Raw genomic sequence first — 13,428 nt, forward strand, 5'->3', positions numbered from 1 at the left:
TGCTGGAGTTCATTTGTGCCTAAACATATGCTGAAAACTCACCCAGCAGGTTATAAGTTGGTTGACTATATAACCTGCTGTCTGGAATAAGTATTATATATTTTGGGCAATAATTAATATTTATATCATTCTACTTATAGGCTTCATTGAAATACTTAAAATAATTATTAATAAACCTCTGCATGCTGAGAGTGAAGATTTTAAGCAATTAAAATATAAATAATTGATAACAATATTATATATACATTTTTTAGTATGATTGTACTCACAATTTCATTGAGACTCAAAACTATGAGAAGTAGGCAGGTAATATTATTCCATTTTTAGATGAAGAATCTGAAGTTCAAAAAATTAATAACTGGTCTAAGTTTACCTGAGAACTAGGCAGCAGAGCTGACCAGTTTGCTCTATGTCTCAACCTTTTATCACTGTCTTTACCTTGCATCTGATTTTGTATCCTTGAAAGACAACTGTGGCATGAGAGTGAAATTCTATGAGAAAGAAAACAAAAATAAAGGGAGTGGGAAAAACTTTGGATATAAGTGTTTGCAATAAAACTATGAGCCATACTGCCATCAAGATGTTTACTGAACAGATATAGATCCTTTGGTACTATTCATATGCTTGAATTAGAACAGAATTCCTTTCCCATTCCCTTCTCATATGATTATTTTCACAATTTTGGTAGATGGCTGAGCTAAAGGTCAGGAACTCTCAACATAAAATTCTAATGATAAAATATCACATTATGGCATACTACCCAAATTGTATTTTTTAACTTTAGGTTTCCATTTGATTGTATAATTTTGACTTCCATGATGACTTCAGACTGTCATAAGTTGGAATATCTACTATATATAAGCAAAAGCAGGGTAATCATTAAGCAAATTATACCAACCAGTCATGGTTTTTCTTGTACTTATATACACATATATGTATATATATATAAAGAAAATGCAATTATACATGTATATATACACAAATGTATATATGTATGGGTGTATATATATGTGTGCATGTATACATATATAAAAAATTATGTTTTCTTTATCCATTAATTCGCTGATGGACACTTAGGTTAATTGCATCTCTTGCTATTGTGAATACTGCTATAAGAAACTTGGAAATGCAGATTTTTCTATATACTGAAGTAGAGAGAACAGTGGTTACCAGAGGCTGAGGAGGGGTGAGGAAAGCAGACAGATGATGAGGAGAGGTTGATCACAGGTACAATGTTACAGATAGAATAATTTCTGGTGTTCTGTTATATACCAAGGTGATTATAGCTAATGACATTGTACTGTGTATTTCAAGTTAGCCAGGAAAAGGATCTTGAAAGTTATCACCACAAAGGAATGATAAAGGTTTGAGGTGATGGCCATGCTAACGATCCTGATTTGATAATTATACAATGTATACATGTATTGAAATATCACACTGTACCCCATAAACATTATTGTCATTTCTTAGCAAAATTTAAAAAGAGAGAGTAGGAATAAATGACATAATTGTATTGTGGTGGGCTTCGTTGTTTAGTTGAGGAGAAACTATCAGAATGATCAGGGAGAAACTGAGGAGAGTTAAAGAAAGCTTTAAAATGAGAGGAAATACCTTAGGGAATTAAGAAAGAAAGGGACAAACTAAATTTCACGTTAAAGGAATAATAGACTGTTTTAGGGTTGTTCCTTTTCTTGGTAAGCTAAATAAACTAAATTTGAGTGTGATGGAGTTTTCTGTAAGTTGAAAACTCCATGACACTTTTGCTTTTACTATCATATTTGGTGGTAGCATGCTTACTTTAATTGTGTCTTGCTTAAAGAGTACATAAAAAAGATAAAGTGTATATATGGGGGAAGCAATAAAATGTCAAATAATTCAATTAGTTTTTAAAAATTTGATTTGCCAAATAGGAAAAAAAGCAAGGTCATCACTTCATGTTGTTAATTGCTCATCAGTTGATTGTGTTTGATTCATTTAAATCCAGGATAAAGAAGAAAGAAATGAGATAGAAGCTGAGGGATTTGTTACAGAATTTCTACCTGAAGAAAAGGAGTAAGTAAATGCAGTAAAGTTAACAATGTCGGTGAGGAGGATGAAATAGATACTTTTGCATAGATTAAGTGATACTAAAAGAAACCTCCTTAAACTTCATACAAATAAAATTTACTGTAAGCTTTATAATTTAGGAGGTGTAGGAAAGTAACAAGAAGTTAAATATACTTCACTGATGGCAACAGCTCCTGAAGAAAACTTCTGTGAACATTTTGGTGTGTTCCTATGCATAGACTGTAGTTTATTTTATGTATCAGATCAAATTTTACATGCTCACTTTTACACAAAGTTTTCTTTTTTTATCATTTTAACAATGTAAAATGCTCCTAGTGCTATAAGTTTAATAAATATCTCTAATCTCTGCACATTTTCTTAAAGATGTCTACAAGGGTAATTCAATCATTTTCTATTGTTTATATTTTTTTCTCATTTCACAGAAATAAATAATGATGTTTGTAGGGTGAATTCATTAGGATAAATACCACAAAGTTTCTTGTTACACTTGTCCTTGACACAAGATGTGTACTTTCACTATCAGTGGATGAAAGTGCATATATCAATATCCATTTAATATTATGACTTTTAATTCTTGCTGATTTGTTAAAAAAAATTTAAGCATTAATAATTATTTTGATGATTAGATCACCAGGGGCATTTTCCTTCCTTGCATATTATTTCTTACCCTGTTACATTTTGTTATTCATAGTCAGTTCTGTGTTTTCTTCATCATTTTATGAAGAAACGCTCTACTTCCACCATTATGCACTTCACATTCACTTGCATTCTGAGACTTTACCTGGGAAACATGAGTTTACCTAATTTGACTTACCTTGACTTGCAACTGTTTTCCAATTGCCAATTGATTATAACAACACTTGGTATTTTTTGAGCTTCCCATTTCTCCCCTAGAGCTTATAAAGTCCATTCAATTAAGTTATTTATTTATTTTTTTTCGAGATGGAGTTTTGCTCTTGCTGCCCAGGTTGGACTGCAGTGGTGCAATCTCAGCTCGCTGCAACCTCTACCTCTTGGGTTCAAGCGATTCTCCTGCCTCAGCCTCCCAAGTAGCTGGGATTACAGGCAGGCACCACCATGCCCAGGTAATTTTTTGTATTTTTGGTAGACCATGCCCAGGTAATTTTTTGTATTTTTGGTAGAGACAGGGTTTCTCCATGTTGGTAGGCTGGTCTCAAACTCCTAACCTCAGGTGATCCACCCTCCTTGGCCTCCCAAGGGGCTGGGATTACAGAGATGAGCCACCGCACCCAGCCAAGTTCTTCTTAATCAACATGAAGTTGGACTTCTATGTGTTCTAATTTATGTAGTCAAGTTTTCCTATTTTCTTTCATTGAGACAGAAAGAAAACTAGAAACCATCAGTTTTGATGTTTGGATTACTTTAAGTTTGTGTTGTTTCATCTCAATTCTTTTTTAGAAAATATCCATCTAAAATTACTAGGAGAAATAATACTCCTACTTAAAATTCCTTTTGATGTGGTTTGGCTATGTTCTCACCCAAATCGTATCTTGAATTGTAGTAATCCCCATGTGTCAAGCGTGGGGCCAGGCGGAGATAATTGAATCATGAGAGTGGTTTCCCCCATACTATTCTTGTGGTAGTGAATAAGTGTCAAGAGATTTGATGGTTTTATAAATGGGAGTTTCCCTGCACTAGCTCTCTTGCCTGCCACCACGTAAGACATGACTTTGCTCCTTATTTGCCTTATGCCTTGACTGTGAGGCCTTCCCAGCCATGTGGAACTGTGAGTCCATTAAACCTCTTTCCTTTGTAAATTACTCAGTCTTTATTAGTATGTCTTTATTAACCATATGAGAACAGACTAATATATCTTTTACTGTTTTAATTTATCTGTGCCATCTCTGAAAACTTTAGTTTAGCTACTTTATATGCATATACTCACTCATATCCATCGTTAAGAGACAAGAAGTTTCTTTGCTCATGAAGACTCAGTGACAGTCATGTGTTCTAAGAACAATTTCTGTGGTGCCCTGGAAATAAACATTCTGGTGAAGTAGAAGAAACTTCAACAACTAGCAGCAAACAGATCAAATTTCAGCAAACGAAACAAGGTTCAAAGTCTAACTACAACTTAATTCAAATTGTACCAGTGGCACCAGTGACATTTCTTTGGCCTGTTCTGAAAGACAGTGGGTGTTTCCAGCACAGATTGTTAGTTTTAATTTGCTCAAATTTGTTTTTATTACCAATCGGTACAGAGGTGGCAAAAGGAAACAGTCTCTGGAGGCAGAACAAATGGAGAAATGTGTTTTGAGTCCCTTTTAGCAGCAGTCAGTTTGATATCCCCAAGGAAATGTTTCTTGACAATAATTATAAGACAAATATCAACATTTGGTTTCTAAATGTTTGACAAAATGGAAACTATTTTTGCCAGGAAAATGGAACCAGTGGATCCCTTCAAACTCAGTATTTAATGGAGGCTTAAGAAAAGGCTATAAAGGAGAAAATATGGAAAGTATGTGATCTTTAACCCAAATAGGCTGTAAAGTCAAACTAACACACACTCTAGATTTATCAAGACCTACATTTTCTGTTTTTTTTTTAAGTTTTTAGAGTTATTTTCATTTGTTTTATTGTCAATCTTTCATGCCTTTTACTAACGCATTGAGTTTTCTTTGTTCTTTTCCCTTTATTCTAGTTTTTAAAGAAATTATGCATTTAAAAATCTTATGGTTACTAGAGACAATTTTAAATATATTAATTTTGCTATTAAGTTAGCCTAGAATTTTAAAATTTCCAAACATTTCAATAAAATAAATTTAACACATGGAACTAAAATTACTATTGCCAGGTCTTCCTTGGATTCTATTCTTTTTCCAAGTAAATGTTAATGAGAAGAGTAGCAGGAAGAAAAGTGACCATAACAATTGGCAGATATATTTATTTCTCTAGCTTTTAAAGTTTATTTTAAACACACAAGGCAGAAATACAGGCCCCACAGGCACCACCCAACCAATAAAGAATGTTTTAAAAAACTTCAATGGCGTTGTCATCTGTTATTTATTTTTATTCATCTTTGTCCCATTTTCTTTTTTTTTCCTTCTCTATCTACAGTTAATAATAAAAAATAAACAGGATATGCTAAATGAATGTAACTCAAGGTGAAGTTTTCCTGTAATCAGAAATTATATAACATTATTCTATAGAACTTCTTCATTTGCTTTATCTAATTAACATATAACTGGAAAGTTCCACTTCTAAGTCTGATAAGTATTTGGGATCAATAGAAAACTTCAGTTTGAATTTTTATTGCATCAGAAATTAGCAATTAACCAATAATCATTTATCTGGGCAATTTATAATTATTTCATTCATTTCACATTAGGGATAATATCTAAGTAATCATAAACCCAAGTTCTCCTGTACCCAAGTTTCTTGACAAGCCTTTAAGCTTTGCTAGTGATTGTTAGCAAAGTGATCTCACAGTTCCACCTTTTTTCCTCTCAATGCAGTGTAAAATCCAGCCATGGCCCTCTTTTGTTTTTAATACCACGTTGGGTGATGGTTCTGTGTGGTAAAGAGAGCCCGTAAAAAACAAATAGAGCATTTCAAGATGTATTATTAATTCCACATGATGAATATTTACTGCAGTTGCTATTTAGATGTCTCAGAGGGTATCCAAATTCATTTGATGTAACATGAGGAAACTAGCAAACAACATCATTAGCCTTGGAAAAAACACTGGTTAAAATAACTAAAAACAAACACAAGCCAAAAAAAGGGGGACAGAAAGGGTAACACTTTCTCACAAACTTGTTTTGGGAATTTCTATAAAACCATTCTGACCATTAGTCAGCATAACAATATTTTTCAGATTTTTTGGATCCTTATATATTTACTCAATAAAATCATGACTTTATTTGTTTTTTAAAATTGGTACATGATGACAGGTCTGTGCGTCTGGCAGGAACAATATCTTTCCAGTGTCCATGCTCCTTCACTTCTTGTTACTGTCATTTATAATTATCAAGGAAGTACCAGGTAAACAAATGTGACTTTAAAACAGTTATAAAGTTTGTGAAATCATACTTGGACATTTAAAAAAATATGAATTAAATGTCCGTACTTGGACATTAAAAAAAATACGAATTAAATTGGTGGTAGGGCCACCAAACTGGTAACAATTTTGAGCCACTGCCAAAAAGGTAAATAAGATTGTTTCCCAGCTACTTAAAATTCAATGCAAGTGTTGAAAATATTCAGCTTTATTTTCATTCATTTAACTAACAGTCCCTAAATATGTAAAACGATCTTGTCACTATGCATACCTTGGAACTAGAGAAATAATAAGATACAGCTTCCATTCTTGAAAAGTTCAATATAAATGTGGGGAATATTAATCTTATTCCATTTGAGTCTAAGTTGAAAATTTGATACCTCACTCTTACAGTCACTTTTATTTCCATAACATCAATTTTACTTTCTATAGAGCATCACATGTTAAACAAATTTCGTCAAATATCTTTTAAGCAAATAAATACTATGATGGCCTGTCCTTAAACACAACACCAATAGCTAATTAAAAAAATCTACAGTGAGGCCGGGCGCGGTGGCTCACGCTTGTAATCCCAGCACTTTGGGAGGCCAAAGTGGGTGGATCACAAGGTCAAGAGTTCGAGACCAGTCTGGCCAATATGGTGAAACCCCGTTTCTACTAAAAATACAAAAATTAGCCGGGCGTGGTGACGTGTGCCTGTAATCCCAGCCACTCGGAAGGCTGAGGCAGGAGAATCACTGAACCCAGGGAGACGGAAGTTTCAGTGAGCCTAAATCGTGCCACTGCACTCCAGCCTGGGTGACAAAGTGAGACTCCGTCTCAAAAAAAAAAAAAATGTACAGTGAGAATTACTCAAAATTGTATTTAATGATGCTCTGATGAAGATGGCATACCGAAAATGTGGCATTGGTATCTCTCTTCATCTCTCATTTTTTGAAATCAAAACAACAATAAAAGATTACTTAACAAAATCCCTTAACAACAACAAAAAAATGAGAACCAGAAAATTTGCCCTTTGAGGGCCTTCTGGAAAATAGCAAAAAATGATTTGAGATTGACAGGTAAATTTAAAGCAAAGTCAATTATAACAATATACACAATGTGCATCCTCCTGCAGGGATGATAATTGGTCTTATTAATAAGTCCCTGGAAAAATCCCAAATCTGTAGTCTGTGGGTGGGCATGATGACTGGTCTTTCTGTCATAGTGGGCAAGGCATGCCAATCAAATTCTTGGGATATAGAGATGTTCAAGGTGGGAGACTGGGCTCAAACTCAGGTGAGAAAGGCAGATGCATTTGATGCCCTTTCCAATGTTCATCATTCTTCTCTTTATCAATCATAAAAACCCAACCTTGAGTATTTGCCCTCCACCTACCTACCAAAAGGAAAGCCCAATTGCACAGAACCCAAATTCATTCCTCTCTTTCATAAGGAAGGCTACTGTGAAACATTTTTTTTCACAATTAAGAAGCCCATCCCAGCTGCATATATGAATCATTAAAATCATTATAATTCTCTCTTTGTAAATCAAGTAATTTTCCTGATAGAACTTTTATTGAGTCCATGTGATGTGACAAGCACTGATCAAAGAATGAGATACACTGAGGTGAACAATTCAGAACAGGTCATTGGCATCATAAAGTTAACTGTCTTACAGCGAATACAAATGATAAACGAGCAAGTAAAGAAAAATATTTAAATAAGCAAATAAAGAAAAATACAGATTATGGTTAAGTGATACAGAAGTTTAAAAGGCAGGTGAGGAGCTAGAAGGTAGTAAGAGAGTCCCTTTATAAAGGAAAGTCAGAAGGGCTCCTGTAACAATATGAAACCTGAAAGAAGAGAATGAGCCAAACATGTGGAAAGTTATGGAAAAGAACATTTCTGGCAGAGGGACAGTCATAAAAAGGGGGCCTGGCTACATAGTTGGGAGGAGGGCAGCATCTTTGAGAAAAACAAAGGAAGCCAGTGGGCCTGGAGCATAATGAGAAAGGGGAAGATTGATGTAAGGTGAGGCAGTGTCCATGTCAAGAAGTGCCTTGTAGAACACAGTAGAGCCTGGATTCTTTTTCTGACCCATGAGATAGCATTAAAGGTTTTACTCTGAAGGATGGCATCATCAGCTTTATTTCTCAAACAATCACTACATTAGCTCTGAGGAAAATAATTGAATAAGGGCAAAGTGGAAGAAGAGAGACCAGTAAATGGTCTCAGGTGGTAGTCTAGGCAAGAATGATGTCATCTCAGACAAGGTAGAGGCTTTGGGTATGATTCCTGGGTTTTTGGTTTGAGCAACAGAAGGATGGTGGTGGTATTTAGTGAGGTGGGAAATTATTATGTAGGAATAGGATTTAGTGGGAGATAATCAAAAGTTTACTATCTAACATGGTTTGAGATGTGTAATGGTATGTTTGAAGGTGTTAAAGATCTTGTCTTTTCAGTGAGAGATCAATGTTTGACTATAATAATAAAATATGCTTAAATGTTCAATGTTTGATAACAATTCAAGGGTAACCAATAAAATTTTAGAAATATAATTGATAAATTCCAGGTAACCAGAAGAAGAAAAGAGTTAATAAAATGCCAGAGAAATATAAACAAAAGGGAACGTGTAAGAAAAAATAAATAAAATCCTATTGTAAACATAAAATAAGGTGGTGGGATATATCCAAATGTCTCAATAAATGTAGTACCTGCCAGATCAACCATTAACTATATCTTCTGGGAGAGTGCAGAGAATACTTCCGTCAACTAGGGTTTGAGAAATGTGTCGGTGAGAAGAACACTGCTCTGTAGTGGCTTCTCTGGAGGCCAGAAATGACAGCAGAAAGTACTGCTATAAAAACGGGTTCTCTGAACTGAATGGAATCTATGGGGTCCTATATTTCAGGGGTCAAATGCAAGCACTAAATGGCCAAAGACAACATGGGCAGCAGACTCAAAGCAGTAATAAAAATTGGTCTGACCCACAGAGACCTTTGGCATTGGCTAATTAATCATGGAGACCCTATGGCTAAAATAAATATGCAGCCTACTAACATTATAGTTGTTATATGTCAGTAAATGGCCCTACGTGTGGTGAACAGAAGTTCGACTTGAATTGCTCCATATGGAGTTATGGCCCGTTTACATCCCCAGATCCTCTTAGGCAATGCTGGGTGTATTTGAGAATTATACTGCCCAAAACTTAGGCCCTAAATTTCCCCCAGCTTTCCTCAAAAGAACTTATGATCATCCAAAAGAATGATTGTTGATGGGAGTAGGGAAAATAATCAGATTTTTCAGAGATTATTGATCACTGGCTCTGAGCAGTGGTTTATGAAGAGCAGTGGGTTAATGGAGTTTTAGCATGAGTCCATCTCACGGTTGGCTTGGTAATCCCTCAAACTCATGCTGTGATTATTTTCTCAACCCTTCTGGGCATAATTGGAATAAGTATACTCTCAGAGCAAAGTTTAAGTGGAGACCTCTAGAGTTTTCTTTGTCAAAATGATAATTCAAAATCAATACTGCATTTCTTAAAGAATTACAAAGATTAGTGCCACCAAAATGTGCTTGAAAGATATCAGAGTGGTGATACTACTGCATTTAACTAGCCTATTTAGCTTGCATAGAAAACAGATGAATTTTGGAGAATAACAGCAGATTACCATAAACTTGATCAGATGGTGACTACAATTGCAGCTGTTGATCCAGCTGTTTTTCCTTTACCAACGGGAATTAACAAATCTTCTGTCACCTGATATGTGGCTTTTGATCTGCTGAATGTTTTTCTGCCCTCTATATCTTTTAGTAAATACTGCCAAAGGAGTTTGATTTAACTGGCAGATTTCGCTGTAAAGTTTTCACTTTCATTGTCTTACTTCAAGGTGGTTTCCACTCTCCAGCCTTATGACACAATCTAGTTTGTAGGGCCCTTGATCATTTCTTCATTTCATAATATCATGTTGATTGATAATACTGTAATATGAATATTTTGCTTATTGGATCTGGTGAATAGCAAGTAGCAGCTACTCTAGATACCTTGGGAAGACAAATGTTTATCAAAAGATGAGAAGTAAATCCTACCAAAATTTAGGGACCTGTAATCTTGCTATTAGGGGCTCGGTGGTCTGCAGGAGGCTGAGATATTATTTTTAAGATGAAGCATAAATTACTGGATCTGGCCCATTATACCACTAAGAAAGAAGTACAATACCAAGTGGTAGTCTTTGAATATCGGGTATGATAGTCATTGTTTTTTGAAGAACACAAAAGGATGCCATTTTTAAGTGGTACTGCAATAAGAGAAGCCTCTCCAACAGATCCAGGCTGCCATGCCAGATGCTCTTCCTCTTGAGACATATGTTGCATTAGATCTGATGCTGCTGAAGTATTTATGGCAGATAAGGACTCTATAGGGAGATTTTGGAAAGTCCCTATAATGGATCACAGCACAGACATTTATGTAAGTCCGATTCATTCCTTACAACCTCAGTTTTTGTACAAGGGCTCATCGACAAAGTATAAATGTAATGACTGGTTGACAATCAGTTAAATTGAGTTGCTGCAACACAATGCAGTCTTAAAAATGATCTACCAGATTTTTACTCCAGAAACACGTCAAATGTGATTGTAATAAATGATTCTTTTTTTGTATAGTGCTGAATTATGTTTGTTAATGTTTCATTTAGGATATTTGCATCTGTTCATGAGATATATTGGCTTTTAATTTTGCCTTTTTATAATATATTTTTCAAAGTTAAATTAATTAGGCCTAAAAATACAAGATAAAAAGTGTACTCTCTTTTTCTATTCTTTGTAAAAGCTTGTGAAAACTAGTGCTATTTCTTCATTAAACGTAAGTAGGATCAGTCTCATGCTGGTAAATATTTACCAGCTGGCTTTTCAAAAATATTATATATATTATAATTTATGTTACATATAACATGCAAATATTATATATGTAGTATATACTGCATGCTCATTGTGAAGTTTTACTGCTATTAAGGATGTGTAACACACAACTTACAAATAAAATGTACATTCTTTACTGTAAACTCTTTATTGCCAATTGAGTCTCATATAATACTTTAGTTGCTTTCTTTCTGAACTCTTGTATCCACACTCACCCTAAAAGAGCAATTTAGCCAATATGATAAATAGATTTGTATCCTAATCTATTAATGTGTTCCTTTTATATTTACTGTTATTAAATCATATATGTGATCTACTGGTCAACTAATTCTTACCTTCATACAAACTATATTTATTAAACTGAAGCCTCTTTATATTTAGCAATAAATCAAGCCCTCATATATATTGCTTAATAATTTCTGTGGTGTTAACTCTCCCAGCCTGGCTGATTTCATGCTATCAATGTGATATCACTGAAAATAAAATTGGGAAGAGGGACACAGTAGAGCAGCAGTATAAGTATTTGCACCCTACAGATATAATAAATGTTAATAACCTCAAGAGCAGCTAATAGTAAAATGTAGTAAAAAGTAATGAGGAAGTAACAAGTTTGTGATATTGATTATTTTTCAATATAATTTATTTAGTTGAAATTTTAAATGTTTTAATTTCTAATAATGACTGTGTTAAACAACTAGTTTGCAAAATTTCTGAAATTTTAGCAGTTGTCAGGAACAAGCCATCTCCAGTACACCACAGTTGGAGTCACCAGATAATCTATCTGTTTTATTTAAGGTAAAGTATTCAATTATAGATTTATTTCATTTAACAGTTTTAAGACAATAGAGACTTTTTATATCTTCTTGTGCCAATTTTGGTAAGTTGTATTTTCCTAGAAAATTGTCCTTTTCTTCTAAATTTAAACATTTATTGGCATAAAGTTGCTCACTAAAATGTCTCATAAACTTTTTAATTCCTATTACTATTGTCCCTTTTTTATTCTTATTATTTGCTTTTTGTTAGTTTTTATTTGTTGACCCATCACACCAGGAGTTTATCTATTGTATTAGTTTTCTCGAAAAAAATTAGCTATTGATCTATTTTATGTTTATTGCTATTTCATTAACTCTTATTTTGACTCCTTCCCTTCTACTTTTTATAGATTTAAATTTACTGTCATTTTTCTAAGTTCTTGAGATAGAAGCTTAGATAATTGTTTTCCACCTATCTTTTCTAACTAATCATAAAATTTCTATGAAATGATGTATGTATGATAGCTATAGATTTTTCATGAATATCCTTTATATAGTTGAGGAAGATCCCATCTATTCCTAGTTTCCTGAGCATTTTCATGAGGAACTTTAAAATTTCATATGAAGCACAGCTTTAATTGCATTACATACATTTTGATACGTAGTACCTTAATTATCATTTGTTCCAAAATATTTCCTAATTTCCTTTGTGATTTCTTTTTTAACCTATGAATATTTCCATTTACAAACTTTGGAATATTTTCTAATTATCTTGTAGTTATAGATTTCTATGCTAATTGTACCATGGTAAGATTACATAGTATATGATATAGTCTTTTAAAATTTGGCTAAACAAATGGTGAATTTTAGTAAAGAAATGTGTATCTTGTGATTTTGGCACCACATGCAGAGAAGTATGTCATTTGGACCAAAAATATTATGTTTTTAATAATAAATAGTCATATTGAGATGTGTTTGCTTGTTTTCTAAATTTTAAAAAATGATGTTAAAATCTCCCCCAAATAATGTAGATTTGTATATTTTTACTTTTTAATACATCATTTAAAAATTAATTATTAGATGACATTATTAAGGTGATTCAGGTTAAAATTGTCCTATTTTCCTAGAAATTAAAACATATTATTATAAAGCATATCTCACAAATCTAGTGTTTCTTTATGTCTTACGTCTTATTTCATAGGTCTGTAAACTTTGAATGTTATTTATAAGTTGTATGCTTTTCACTTTTATTTATTTTCAGCTTCTGTATGTCCTTTAGATATGCTTTCTAAATAGAGTATGGTTGTTGCTGTTTGTGTTATTATTTTTATAAAGTCTGAAAACATATTATTTTACATTAACTTCATTTACACTTAACATAATCACACACACACACATTCTTCCATATGTATGTATGTACTCAATGTATGTCACCATTAAGTATGATAGCTATAGATTTTTCATAAATATCCCTTATACAGTTGAGGAAGATCCCATCTACTCCTAGTTTTCTGAGCATTTTCATGAAGAATAGATGTGAAATTTTTCTCAAATACTTATTTGAACCTATTGAGATAATCAAAGCATTTTTCGTTTCTATTCTACTAATGTGATAAACGATCACGCTATATTAACACAGTGTATACCACAAAATCAATAGCTCAGTGCTAAGTGAGCATTGGATTTATGG

The 13,428-nt window shown here is 33.4% G+C and overlaps 1 long non-coding RNA gene across 1 annotated transcript in view; it reads right to left on the reverse strand.

The window, feature by feature from the left end:
• Positions 1 to 243: 243 nt before the first annotated feature.
• LOC103885401 overlaps positions 244 to 13,428 on the reverse strand; it is a 168,028-nt gene continuing 154,843 nt past the window's right edge. The window contains exons 2-3 of the long non-coding RNA XR_002522728.1: positions 3,974 to 4,061; positions 244 to 491 (exon numbers count right to left, since the gene is read on the reverse strand). This is a non-coding gene — a long non-coding RNA (uncharacterized LOC103885401). The remainder of the gene's footprint in view (positions 492 to 3,973; positions 4,062 to 13,428) is intronic.

Source organism: Papio anubis, chromosome 5, assembly GCF_008728515.1.
Source record: "Papio anubis isolate 15944 chromosome 5, Panubis1.0, whole genome shotgun sequence".
NCBI lineage: Eukaryota > Metazoa > Chordata > Mammalia > Primates > Cercopithecidae > Papio > Papio anubis.